The 13,176-nt window shown below is 42.6% G+C and overlaps 1 protein-coding gene across 4 annotated transcripts in view; it reads left to right on the forward strand.

The window, feature by feature from the left end:
* The first annotated feature begins 5,119 nt into the window (after nucleotides 1-5,119).
* YEATS2 (YEATS domain containing 2) overlaps nucleotides 5,120-13,176 on the forward strand; it is a 104,068-nt gene continuing 96,011 nt past the window's right edge. For 2 of the 4 annotated variants that reach the window (XM_047787542.1, XM_047787566.1), the window contains exon 1: nucleotides 5,120-5,315. The gene's annotated coding sequence lies outside the window, so the exon portion shown is untranslated. Of the gene's footprint in view, nucleotides 5,316-5,395; nucleotides 5,560-5,596; nucleotides 5,951-13,176 lie in introns of those variants that run through there. The other 2 variants (XM_047787559.1, XM_047787551.1) reach the window with 2 other exon arrangements.

Here is a 13,176-nt window from a genome sequence, read left to right on the forward strand (position 1 = left end):
CAGTTCTCTGAGCCCCAGAACTGGTATACAGATGCCTGTTTAATCATTTCAAGTGGATGACTCAAAATGTCCCAAGAAGCATTCTTGATTCATTCACCTCCCTCCCCAACATAGAAAATCCATTCTTTTCTCAGTCTCCCCCTCCTCAGTAAATGCCACTACCATCTGCCAACGCCAGAAACCAGTCACCTCACTTCTTCTCCTAATCTTCTCCTTCAGGCCCACCTCCAGGGGGTGTGCAGGTAAATGCTGCCAAGGAGGCCTGGCCAAGAAAGGGCCTGGAATCCAGTCTCCAGCTGTGTGCCCCAGCACAGGCAGTGTGTACTTGAAGTATAGCGTGGCTTTTGCTCACGGCCATTTGGCTTAGCAGAGGCCAATCCCTTTCTGTCTTCCCCTGGTCTTCTCCCAGTTCGATATCAAGTCTCTTGATAGTTTCGCCACAATTCTTGAATCTTTCTGCTTCCCTCCATCTTCACTGCCCAATGTAAGACACCCTCATTTTCACCTGGATAATGGAATTGCTTTCCAACTAACTGCATGGCTGCTTCTTTGTTCACACACCCTTCCAATCACACCCCACCCCATGCCAGGTGGAAGACACTAATTTAAAAGGGCAAATTGAGGAGTTCCTGTTGTGGCTAAGCAGAAAGCAATCTGACTAGCATCCATGAGGACGCAGGTTCTATCCCTGGCCTTGCTCAGTGGGCTAAGGATAGAGCATTGCTGTGTTGTAGGCCAGCAGCTACAGCTCTGATTCAAACCCTAGCCTGGGAACCTCCATATGCCTCAGGTGCGGCCCTAAAAAATAAACAAAAAGATAAATAAATGGGCAAACTGAATACATTACTCCCCTACTTGAACCCTTTGATGACTTTCTGTTGTTCTCAAGGTAAAGGATCCAGATCTTGCTCTTGTCTAATTCTCAGCCCCAAACCCAGCCGCTCTGCTCTTGCTTAAGTTACTCTGGCTGTCTCTCACTTTGTCTTGGGCTTTACCGTGACCCAACAGCTCCTACTGCTTTCAGGTTTCACTGAATACTTTTTCAGGGAGGCCTTTTCTACCTCCATATTAACTGTGCCTCCTGTGATGTGTTTTCTTAGGATCCTGCCCATTTCCTTCATAGAGCTTATTTCTGTTACTGAAATACACACAGTGGGTGCATATGTCTTAAAATCTGTGGCTATGTTAATTCTCTTTAAATGATGCAAACTTTCTTGAGGGCTTTCATTCCTATTGAGGACTGGGCTAAATTTAAACTTGCCATACTACTCAGGCACAAAAAACGAATGAAATTTCGCCATTGCAGCAATATGGATAGCCTTGGAGGACATTATGCTACATGAAATAAGTCAGACGGAGAAAGGCAAATACTGTTTGACATCACTCATATGTGGAATTTAAAAAAATACAACAAACTGGAAGTTCTCGTCATGGCACAGTGGTGAACGAATCTGACTAAGAACCATGCGGTTGCAGGTTTGATCCCTGGCCTCGCTCAATGGGTTAAGGATCTGGCCTTGCCCTGAGCCATGGTGCAGATTACAGACGAGGCTCGGCTCCTGCGTTGCTGTGGCTGTGGCGTGGGCCAGCGGCTATAGCTCCAATTCGACCCCTAGCCTGGGAACCTCCATATGCCGCAGGAGCGGCCCTAGAAAAGGCAAAAAGACCAAAAAAATAAATAAATAAAAATAAAAAAATAAAAAATAAAAGAATACAACAAACTAGTGAATAAAACAAAAAAGAGGCAGACCCACAGATATAGAGAACAAACTAGTGGTTACCAGTGTGGAGAGGGAAGGGGGAGGGGTAAAATCGGGGTAGAGGAAAAAAGGAATTGTTTATTGTGTGATTACATGAGATCTTGTGTGTGAAACTTTAGAAAATTGTAAAGCACTACAGAATTTAATGAATCTTTCATTCAATTAAAAAAAAATATTCTGGCAAGTTCCCATGGCTGCCTAGAAGTAATGAACCCAACTAGTATCCATCCCTGGTCTTGCTCAGTGGGTTAAGGACCTGGTATTGCCATGAGCGGTGGTGTAGGATGCAGATGAAGCTCAGATCCAGAGTTGATGTGGCTCTGGTATAGGTCGGTGGCGACAGCTCCAATTAGGCCCTTAGCCTGGGAACCTCCATATGCCCCGGGAGCGGCCCTAGAAAAGGCAAAAAGATTTAAAAAAAATAAGAACAAAATTGCAGTCCTATCAGAACTTTCCCCTCCCCACTCCCATCCCTTCCCAAGATGGTCTGCAGGATCAAAGGGAAGCTTTGAGGCAGTGGCCAGAGGGGTCTCAGATCTGTGTGCAGAGCTCTGAGCTGTTAGCCTGGGTCCTCCCTGGCCTCTCCAGTCATGTGCCTAGTCACTCCTAGTCACCAGGGCCCTGGTGGTATAAGGTGTTGAGGTTGTTGGCTGGTAAGCTCATGATATGTTGCTTTAGCACCTTGAGAGTCTGATGTCTCACCTTCCCACCCTCACTCCTCCATCCCTTTTCCTCTTATGACCTGACTTGGGGGCACTTTGGCTCTTGCTGGGCATTTCAGTGCTGGCCATCCTTGGGGTATTGGCCACATTTTCTAGCTATTCCCTGCTAATTAATCCACCACAAGGCCTGACCTCTGGTTTAGGATCACCTGGCCCCTGGCAGAGTACCCACTGCCCTGGCCATGGCTCTCAACCATGCTACTTTCTGCTTTCCTGGCAGAAGTCATACAGAGAAGTCTGGGTTTCTGGCACACCATCCTCAAATCATGGACATGCAGCAACACTACCTCAGATTCCTCTTTCTCCCTAATGCTACTGTCTGCTCCTGAGCTCTAATCAAAGTGAGACTTCTGCTAGAATTGGGCACCCTTCTAAACTGGGCCAGGGGAAGTGGGCTTCTAGTCTCCTCCATACTTAGCTGGATATGTCCAGGGTTAAAGCCCCAAAGTAGGACAACACAGACACTCAGGCTGACTACTTACCCTACCTCTTCCTCCATGAAATTTATTTTTATCTCTCCAATTTCTAGTCTCTCTTTGGGTTTTAGCTTAAGGCTCAGGGAGTCATTTCCTGGCCTTTCAGATTGGACTGACTGCAAATTTCACAAGATCAGGAACCGTTTTGTTCATTTCTGACCCAAGTATCTAATATAGTGCTGGCACAGAGTGCCAGGACACAGAATAGAAACAATAAAACTTTGTTGAACCAATTATAGCTAATCTGTCTTTACCCCTAGTAGACCTGAAAGTTAGGAGGCCAAGAGTGACATTTATAAACCCCTCTATTCCCTTATCATGGAGGGCTTAGGAGTAAGTTCCTGGCCCAGCTCTTCATCTACTCATGCATTCAACAAATACTTTTTGAGCAGTTCCAGATATGGCACAGTGGGTTAAGGATCTAATATTGTCTTTGTGGTGGCTTGGGTCGATGATAAGGTGTGGGCGCAAACCCTGGCCAGGTGCAATGGGTTAAGTGAGTTTAGTGGGTTAAGGATCCATTGGGTTAATACAGTGGGTTAAGGATGCAGTGCCACAACTGTGGCCTATATTACAGCTGCAGCTTGTCTGGGAACTTCCATAAGCCGCAGTGCAGCCAAAAAAGGCGGCGGGGGGGGGGATTTAAAAAAAAACAAATACTCCTCAGAAAACTAAATATAAAACTGCCATATGATATAGCAATCCCACTCCTGGGCATATATCCAGACAAAACTACAATTCAAAAAAATACATGCACGCATATGTTCACAGCAGCACTACTGAAAATAGCCAAAACATGGAAACAACCTAAATGTCCATCGACAGATGAATGGATTAAGAAGATGAGGTACATATACACAATGGAATACTACTTAGCCGTAAAAAGACCAAGATAATGCCATTTTCAGCAACATGTATGCAACTAGAGATTCTCATACTAAGTGAAGTCAGAAAGAGAAAGACAAATACCATCTACCACTTGTATGTGGAATCTAATATGTGGCAAAATGAACCTATCTATAGAACAGAAACAGACTCAGGACATGAAGAACAGACTTTTTCTGTTGCCAAGGAGAGGAGAGAATGAGATAGACAGGGAGTTTGGGGTTAGTAGATGCAAACTATTACATTTAGAATGGATAAGCAGTGAAAAGTCTTACTGTATCACACAGGGAACTGAGTCCAATCTCTGGGGTTAGAACATGATGGAGGATGATATGAGAAAAAGAATGTGTGTGTATATATATATATATATATATATATATATATATATATATATATATCTAGGTCACTTTGCTGTACCACAGAAATTGGCACAAAATTGTAAACCAACTATAATTAAAAAATGTAAAAAAAGGCTTTTGAGTGCGCATTATGTGCAGTGCACTAGGCTTGCTATTGGAGACACAGGAGTAAATCCTTTAAAACATTTTTATTAAACATTAAATACATCCAAAAATTGATAACATATACATAAGTAAAAATATATATATAAAGCGAACTCCCTCTAAACCTTGGTAAACCCAGCGATAAATCTTTACATAGTGAGAATAGATTGAAGGGGACAGAAACAAATCTCTGGAGACCAAATGGGAGGCTACAGAATCCTCAGGAGGGGAGATGATGGGGTCTATGGCAGGGTAGGACAGAGAGAGGACAAGGCAAGGTTGCGCTTAAGAGATATTTAAGTGGCAAACAATACTTTATGGATTGTTATTAGTTGTATGACCCAGATAAGTCCTCACCTTTCCCAGACTCAGTTTCTGCATCTGTAAAATAGGTTAACAACTATAGCTATTTGTATCTCTAGCACAAAGCTTGGTACAAGCACACACACAAATCATAGCTACTGCTGTTACTGCTATGTTAGCTTCATAATTGCCGGGAGAACGAATATTCTGTCTTTGGGCTGAAACTCGCTATCTTCCTCTAAAGAGGAAAATGATACACGGTGGTGCCTTTACCAGAACCCGCGACTAGTCTCCCCAGGCAGAGTGGCCGCGAGGGGCGGTGCCGAGCAGGGCTGCGCAGCGGCGGCGGGGTGAGAGTCTGGGTCAGCTCCAGCTCCGCCCCGGCGCCGGCCCCGCCCATAACCCTGCGAGCTCCGCCTCCGGAACCGCGCGCGCCGCCGCCGCTGCCGCCGCCGCAGCGCGCGCCCCGCCCCGCCCCTGCTGGTGACGTGCGAGCCAAACGGGCCGGGCGGGCTTCGCCGAGCCGTGTGCTTCCTCGGGTTCTGGGGTCGCCGGAGCCTCGTGGCGGGGCGGCTCCTCGGGGGCTTGACCTGCTCCCTCCCCTCCCCCGTGCCCTCTCGCGGTGCCCGGCGGGGCCTGCGCTTCAACCGGAGACCCGGAAAAAGGGTGAGTGTTGGCGGGAGCAGGATGGGACCGCCTGGCGCGCGCTCCGCTCTCCGGGGCATTGTCTGGGCGGGGGCGGCGCGGGCACGTGCGTGCCCCTCCCCCACTCCGCCGGGCCCCCCCTCCCCCCCCGGCTGAGGGGAAGGAGGGGGCGGGTGACTGGCGGGGAGAGGATCCGGAGGAGGAGGTTGGGTCCGGATGACTGTGTGCGGCGGAGGCGTCTCCGAAGCGGGAACCCGGAATTTGGGTGTGTGGAGATATCTTTTTCTTAGCGGCACCGTACTGTCTCAGGGGATAGCGGTCCCTTGAGCCCCAGTGGCCGGAGCTTTTAGGGTGTTAAACGCGGTGGCCTGTGATGGGATTGGGGATGAGATTTGGCCCCAGGACAAGCAAGTTGTGGATTTATTAGCAAGAATCCTGGAATCTCTCTCCAACCTGTCGCCTTCCCTACTGTCCCCCTCCATCGTGAAGGATGAACAGGATGTAAAAAGGTTGGAGGATATTCCAGGGATGATGCCCGAGTTTAAAGCACCAAAGGTGTGAGACAGTGCGGGGTTGGAGTGGAAAGCTTGGGAAAATGAGTACTCGGAAGAAAGGCTGGTTTGGTGGGTTGTGGCCAGATTGCAGGAAACAATGAGGTTTGTATTATAACCTTTTTCTTTTTTTTTTTTTCCTATTATGAAAGTTATTATGTTAACAAAAATAGCAAGTAGAGGAGGAAAATATCACCAGTAATTCTACAGCCCTGACACATCATTCTTAGGGTTTTGATATATGTTTGCTAGTATTTTCTTTTAAGCTTATAACAGTTAAGGAGTTTTAAATACAATTTTCCATTCCCTTTTCTCATTAACATGTAAAATGTGATGTAATAGCATGTAATGTTCAGCAATATAATTTGCTCTTAATAAGCAGGGAGCACGTATTCATCATAGAAAAATTTAAAAGCACAAGCAAGAAAGTGAGGAAAAGTACCCTTGTTTTTACTGTCTAGAGATATTATCATTGCATGCATATTTTTGGCTGTAAATGTTCTAAGATAGGAGCAGGTGAGGGAGGCTGTTTTTAGGATTTGGGTTTTTATGAGAACCTTTGAAGATTTTAAGGCAAGTAGCATAATCTGACTACTATACCGAGAAAGAGGGCAAAAGTGGAAGCTAGGCAATCAGTTAGTTTACAGTACCTTGGACTAGGTCCATGGAGGTGGAGATGGAGGAGAGTAGAATGATTAACAGATATTCTGGAGGTAGAATGAACAAGACTTGGAAATGGATTGGTGAGGGAAAGGGAGAACTCTGCTTTTTGATAATTGTTTTGAGCAACTATGAGTAGATGGAGGCATTTACTGAGAAGAATGGAAAAGAGAAATTTGAGGTGGGGGAGACCATGAGTTCCATTTGGGGGTTATTAAATTTGGAATGTATACTAAATATGAAGTAGGTATGTTGAGGCAGTTGGACGTGCAGGTTTGGTGCTCCCACAAGAGAAAGCCTAGAGCTGGAGATAAAAAAGATCGGCAGAGTACTCAGTATATAGACAATATTCAAAATTATGGGACTATATGAGATAACTTAGGGAAAGAGTGTAGGTAGAGAAGTGAAAGTTGAGTGAGGCTTAGGCACTCTAATGCTTGGAGGTCTTGTTGAGGAAGAAGATTGAGCACAGGACAGAAGAAACAGCCAGTGGCGTAGGAGGAAAAGCAGGAGACTGGTGTCATGGAAGCCACGAGAGAACTTCTGGAAGATGGAGACTTGCTCTGTCAATGCCAATGAGATTTTTAATGAGATACTCAATTGGATTTGGCAACATGGATGTTATTAGTTTGGACATTGGTATTACTATCCAGAGTTCTAGAAGTGGGAGGTGTAAACAGATTGGAATAATTGAATGGGACAAGAGGAAATGAAGACAGTGAGGATGAATTAGAAACAAATGGCCCTTGTTGAAGACACCTTATTTTCATCTCCACCCATACTAAATTTGATAGATGAAAAATGGTGGCTTGCTTGTTTCATTCCCTAATTCCTAGTATGTTTGAACATTTTTTTCATGGTTATTGGCCATTTGTGGATTTCTGGTCCTATCATCTGTGTATATTTGTGTTTGTCATTTTTCTAACTCATTGGTTTTCTCATGTCAGGAGTTCCTTAGATTCTAAAAATATGTGGCTTGATAGAGTTCACAGAATTTTCCTCCTTGTGTGTCCTCCTCTCCCTCCACTCCCTGGGAATAAATTAATTTATTACATATGTTCCATCAAGAAGGACATGGTTAATACCATACTTATCATTTAACTCTTACATATACTTTTTTCAATTGTAGTAAAATCCATATAACATAAAATTTACCACCATAACCATTTTTAAATATACAGTTCAGTGGGATTAAATACATTCATAATGTTGTGTCTGTCTCCACAAGTCTTTTCATCATATAAAACTGAAATTCTATATCCATTAGGCAATTACTTTCCATTTTCCTCTTACCCCCAACCTGTAGCAATCACCATTCTACTTTCTGTCCCTGATTTTGACTACTCTCAATAACCTCATATAAGTGGGATCAGACAGTATTTGCCTTTTTTTTTTTTCCTGGTCTTTTTTTTTCTTCTTCTTTTAGGGCTGCACCTGAGGCATATGGAAGATCCCAGGCTAATAGTCTAATTGGAGCTGCAGCCGCTGGCCTGTGCCACAGCCACAGCAACATGGGATCCTAGCCAAGTCTGTGACCTACACCAGAGCTCACGGCAACACCGGATCCTTAACCCACTGAGCAAGGCCAGGGATCGAACCTGCAATCTCATGGTTCCTAGTCGGATTCGTTAAGCACTGCGCCACAATGGGAACTCCTTTGTTTTTTTTTGTTTTTTTTTTTTTTAATAGCAGCCATCATAACGTGTGAGGTGTTTTTGATTTGCACTTTGCTAATATTAGTGATAGTACCTTTTCATGTGCTTATTGGCCATTTGTATATCTTTGGAAAAATGTTAATTCAAGTCCCTTGCCCATTTTTAAAAACAATTTAAAAAATTTTTAATTGCTGCACCTGCAGCAAATGGAAGTTTCCAGGCTGGGGATTAAACCCACATCATCACATTGATCTGAGTTGCCATAGTTGAATTCTTAACCCACAGTGCCAGAGTGGGAACTTCCTTGCCCATTTTTGAATGGAGGGGTTTTTTTTTGTTTTTTTTTTTTCTTTTTCAGCCACCCCATGGCATATGGGGTCAGAACTGAGTTTACACTGCAGCTGTGGCAACACAGTACCCTTAACCCAATGTGCTGGGTGGGGGATCAAACCTGCATCCCAGTACTCCAGAGATGCTGCTCATTCTGTTGCACCACAGCAGGAACTCCAGAACTGAGTTGTTGAGTTTTAGTAATTCTATGTTTGGGTATTAATCCCTTTTCAAATATATGATTTGCAAATATTTTCTTTTTTTTTTTTTTGATTTGAAAATATTTTCTTCTGTGGGTTGTGTTTTTACTCTCTTGATAGTGTACTTTGATGCACAAAATTTAAAAATTTTCAGGAAGTCTGGTTTGTCTGTTTCTTTCATTACCTATGTCTTTGGTGTCATAGCCAAGAAATCATTGCCAAATCCAATTTCATGAAACTTTTGTCTATGTTTTCTTCTAAGTGTTTTATTGTTTTAAGTTTTGTATTTGGGTTTTTTGCTTTCTTGGTTTTTTCTTTTTAGGGCTGCACCTAACAGCATATGGAAGTTCCCAGGCTTGGGGTTGAGTTGGAGCTGCAGTTGCTGGCTTGCACCACATCTATGGCAACTCCAGATCTTCTAGATCTGAGCCACGTCTGTGACCTACACCTCAGCTCGGGCAACGCTGGATGCTTTAACTTACTGAATGAGGCCAGGGATCAAACCCACATCCTCATGGATACTAGTAGGGTTCTTAACCCACCGAGCCATAATGGGAACTCCTGTATTTAGGTTTTTGATCCATTTTGAATTAATTTTTGTACATGGTATTAGTTAAGAGTCCAGCTTCATTCTTTTACGTATAGATACGCAGTTTTCCTAGCACTGTTTAAAAGACCTTTTTTTCCCTCCATTGGATGATCTTGGAACCCTTGTCAGAAATCATTTGACTATATATGCAATAGTTTTTTTCTGGGCTATTTTATTCCATAGGTCTGCATATATCCGTTTATGCCAGTACCACGCTGTATTGATTACTGTAGCTTTGAAATCGGGATATGTGAATCCTTCAGTTTTGTTCTTTTTCAAGGTTGTTTTGGTTATCCAGGGTCCCTTGAGATCCCGTATAAATTTTTCTAGGATGGGTATTTCTGTTTCTACAAAAAATGTCATTGGGATTTTGGCAAGGATTGCGTTGAATCTGTACACGGCTTTGGCCAGTATTGACTTTTTAAAAAATTTTTTTTTACTTTTTCCATTATAGTTGGTTTACAATGTTCTGTCAGTTTTCTAATACACAGCAAAGTGACCCAGTCACACACACACACACATATATATATATACATTCTTTTTCTCACATTATCCTCCATCATGTTCCATCACAAGTGACTAGATATAGTTCCCTGTGCTATACAGCAGGATCTCATTGCTAGTATTGACTTTTTAATGATATTAACTCTTCCAATTGATGCATGTGGGATGTGTTAATATTTATGTCTTCTTTAATTTTTTCAGTAATATTTTGTAGTTTTCATTGTATGTAAGTCTTTCACCTCCTTGGTTAGTCTTTAAGTATTTTATTTTTTTTGATGATAAAGATGGAAATATATTTGCAATTTCCTGTTATATTGTTCATTATGTATAGAAATGCAACTGATTTTTATGTGTTGAGTGGGTATCCTCCTATTTTGCTGAATTCATTTATTCTAACAATTTTTTTGGTGGAATCTTCAGGGTTTCCTACATATAAGATCATGTCCCCCCAATATTAAAACACCTTCCTGTTCATTCAGTGGATATACTATAATTTGCTATGGGCTATTTCTAGTTGTTGTTGTTTTTTGTTTGTTTGCTATGTTTTTTTTAAGGGCCACACCTGCAGCATATGGAAGTTCCCACACTGGGGGTCGAATTGGACCTTTAGCTGCTGGCCTGCAACGCAGGATCTGAGCTGAATCTGCAACTACACCACAGCTCACTGCAATGCTGGATCCTTAATCCATTGAGTCAGGCCAAGTTTTGAACCTCTGTCCTCCTAGATATTAGTTGGGTTCCTTACCACTGAGCCACAATGGCAACTATTCTTTATTTCTTTTAAATTAAATGGCCATGTCTGTGGCATATGGAAGTTCCCAGAGCAGAAATTGAATCAGCTATAGCTGCAAACTGTGCTCCAGCTGCAGCAACACCAAGTGCTTTAAATCCCTTCACCAGGCCAAGGATCAAACCTGTGCCTCTGCAGCAACCCAAGCTGTTGCAATCAGATTCTTTTTGTTTGTTTTGCCTTTTAGGGCTGCACCCGTGGCACATGGAGGTTCCTAAGGCCAGGAGCCAAATCGGAGCTGCAGCTGCTGGCCTGCATCACAGCTCATGGCAATGCCGGATCCTCAACCCACTGAGCAAGGCCAGTGATTGAACCTGAGTCCTCATAGATGCTAGTCAGATTTGTTCACCACTGAGCCATGAAGGGGAACTTCTGCAATCAGATTCTTAACCCACTGATCACAGCAGGAACTCCTATTTTAGTTTTTTATTATAAAATATAGAAAGAGAACTGACATTTAAGTTGTAGATCTGTAAGTACAGCGCACATATGATGTACGTCACCATCCCTGAGAGTGTTTCTTTAGGATAGAGTCTCAGAAATACTTGATTCTTCTCTCTTCTCATTCAGTAATAGAGAATTGAATTCTTCTTTTTTTTTTTTTGTCTTTTTGCCATTTCTTGGGCCACTCCTGTGGCATATGGAGGATCCCAGGCTAGGAATTGGAGCTGTAGATGCTGGCCTATGTCAGAGCCACGGCAACTCCGGATCTGAGCCGAGTCTGCAACCTACACCACAGCTCACGGCAATACCGGATCCTTAACCCACTGAGCAAGGCCAGGGATCGAACCCGCAACCTCATGGTTGCTAATCGGATTTGTTAACCACTGAGCCAAGACGGGAACTCCGAGAATTGAATTCTTTATTGCCATCTCCTTAAGTTGGCCCCCACCTCCCTGCCTCTAATGCTGCCCCTCTTTCAGTCCGTTTTCCACAGTGCAGCTGATGCAGAGTGAGGGTCAGGATTGGTGCACTTTTCCCGCATAGAAAACAAGACTTAGGAAGCAGATTGCTTCTGCATTATCTGTTCTTGTGGGAGTTAGGAAAAAAAAGTTTTTGAAAGCTAGAGTGCACTTCCTGGATGAGTTGGGATTTAGTTTGATTCTTGAAGGGTGAACAGCATTTCAGTAAGTGGAGAAAAGGTAGGGATGAAATGTGAACCTGTTGGAAGGTAATTAGAAGTTTAGGCAGGTGGACTTAGATGACTAGACAAGGAGAGGTAGAAGAACTAGTTCTACAGATTGTTTATTCTGTTTATCTGAAAAGTGAGCTATGGTGTTGACGTGTGGGAGACCTGATATATGGTGGTAAAGAAGGCTGATGGTGTGTCCAGAATACCAGGGCCTTCAACTTTATTTGTAATGTTTTTATTTATAGAGTTGTGGATACCTTGGGGATTGTTATCTAATTTGGTTTTTTAAAATTAATATAGTTTCAGAGTATGTGTACTTTTTTATTGATATATCATTCACATAAAATTCATCATCTGAGAGTGTATAATTTAGTGGTTTGTTTTTTTTTTAGTATATTCACAAGGTTGTATAAGCATTACTAGCATCAAATTCTGTAACATGTTCATAACTCCAGAAAGAAATGCCATACCTACTTGCTGTCAGTCCCAGTTCCCTCCTCTCTTCCTCACCTGGCAACCACTTGCTGTGTGTGGATTTGCTTGTTTCCAGATGTTTCATAGAGATATAATCATAAAACCTGTGGCCTTTTATACCTGACTTTCATTTAATTAGTACGGTATATTCAAAGTTGATGCACATTGTAGCATGTGTCAGTACTTCATTCCTTTTTTATTGCTTAATAATCTGTTGTATGAATATATCACATTTTGTTTATCTGATCATCGGTTGATAGACAGTTGAGTTGCTTCCATTTTTTTCACTTTTATGAATAACGCTACCATGGCACAGTGGGTTAAAAATCTGACTGTTGGTGGCTCCGGTGGCTACAGAGGCACGGATTCGATCCCTGGCCCAGCACAGTGGGTTAAAGGATCTGGCGTTGCTTCAGCTGTGGCTCAGGTTCAGTCTTTGGACCCGGAACTTCCATGTGCTATGGGTGCGGCCGTAAATAAATTTTTTTTAAAAAATGCTGTTGTGAATTTTCACATAATGGAAGTTTTTGTGTGGACGTATGTTTTCACTTAGCTTGGATGTATACCTAGGAGTGAGATTGCTGAGTCACATAATAATTCTGTTTTTAACTTTTTAAGGAACTGCACAACTATTTTCCATAGTGGCTGTACCATTTTACATTTCCACCAACAATGAATGAGGGTTCCCACTGTATATTCTTTATACATTTTTTGACAGTCTGTATGTAATAGTTGTGTGTTTATGTTTAAACAGCATTGTTGAGGTACAATGGGCATACTACAAACTGCACATATATAAAGTGTATATACCTTGATAAGTTTTGACATATTTATACACCTGTGAAACCATCATCACAATCAAGACAGTAAACGTATGCCTCATCCCAGAAATTCGCACAACATTGTAAATCATTTATACTTAAAAAAAAAAAATCAAGGTTAAGAAGGAGAACAACAACATATGCATCATCCCCCAGATTTTTCTCATGCCTCTTTG

The sequence above is a fragment of the Phacochoerus africanus genome, chromosome 1 (assembly GCF_016906955.1).
Source record: "Phacochoerus africanus isolate WHEZ1 chromosome 1, ROS_Pafr_v1, whole genome shotgun sequence".
Taxonomy (NCBI): Eukaryota; Metazoa; Chordata; class Mammalia; order Artiodactyla; family Suidae; genus Phacochoerus; species Phacochoerus africanus.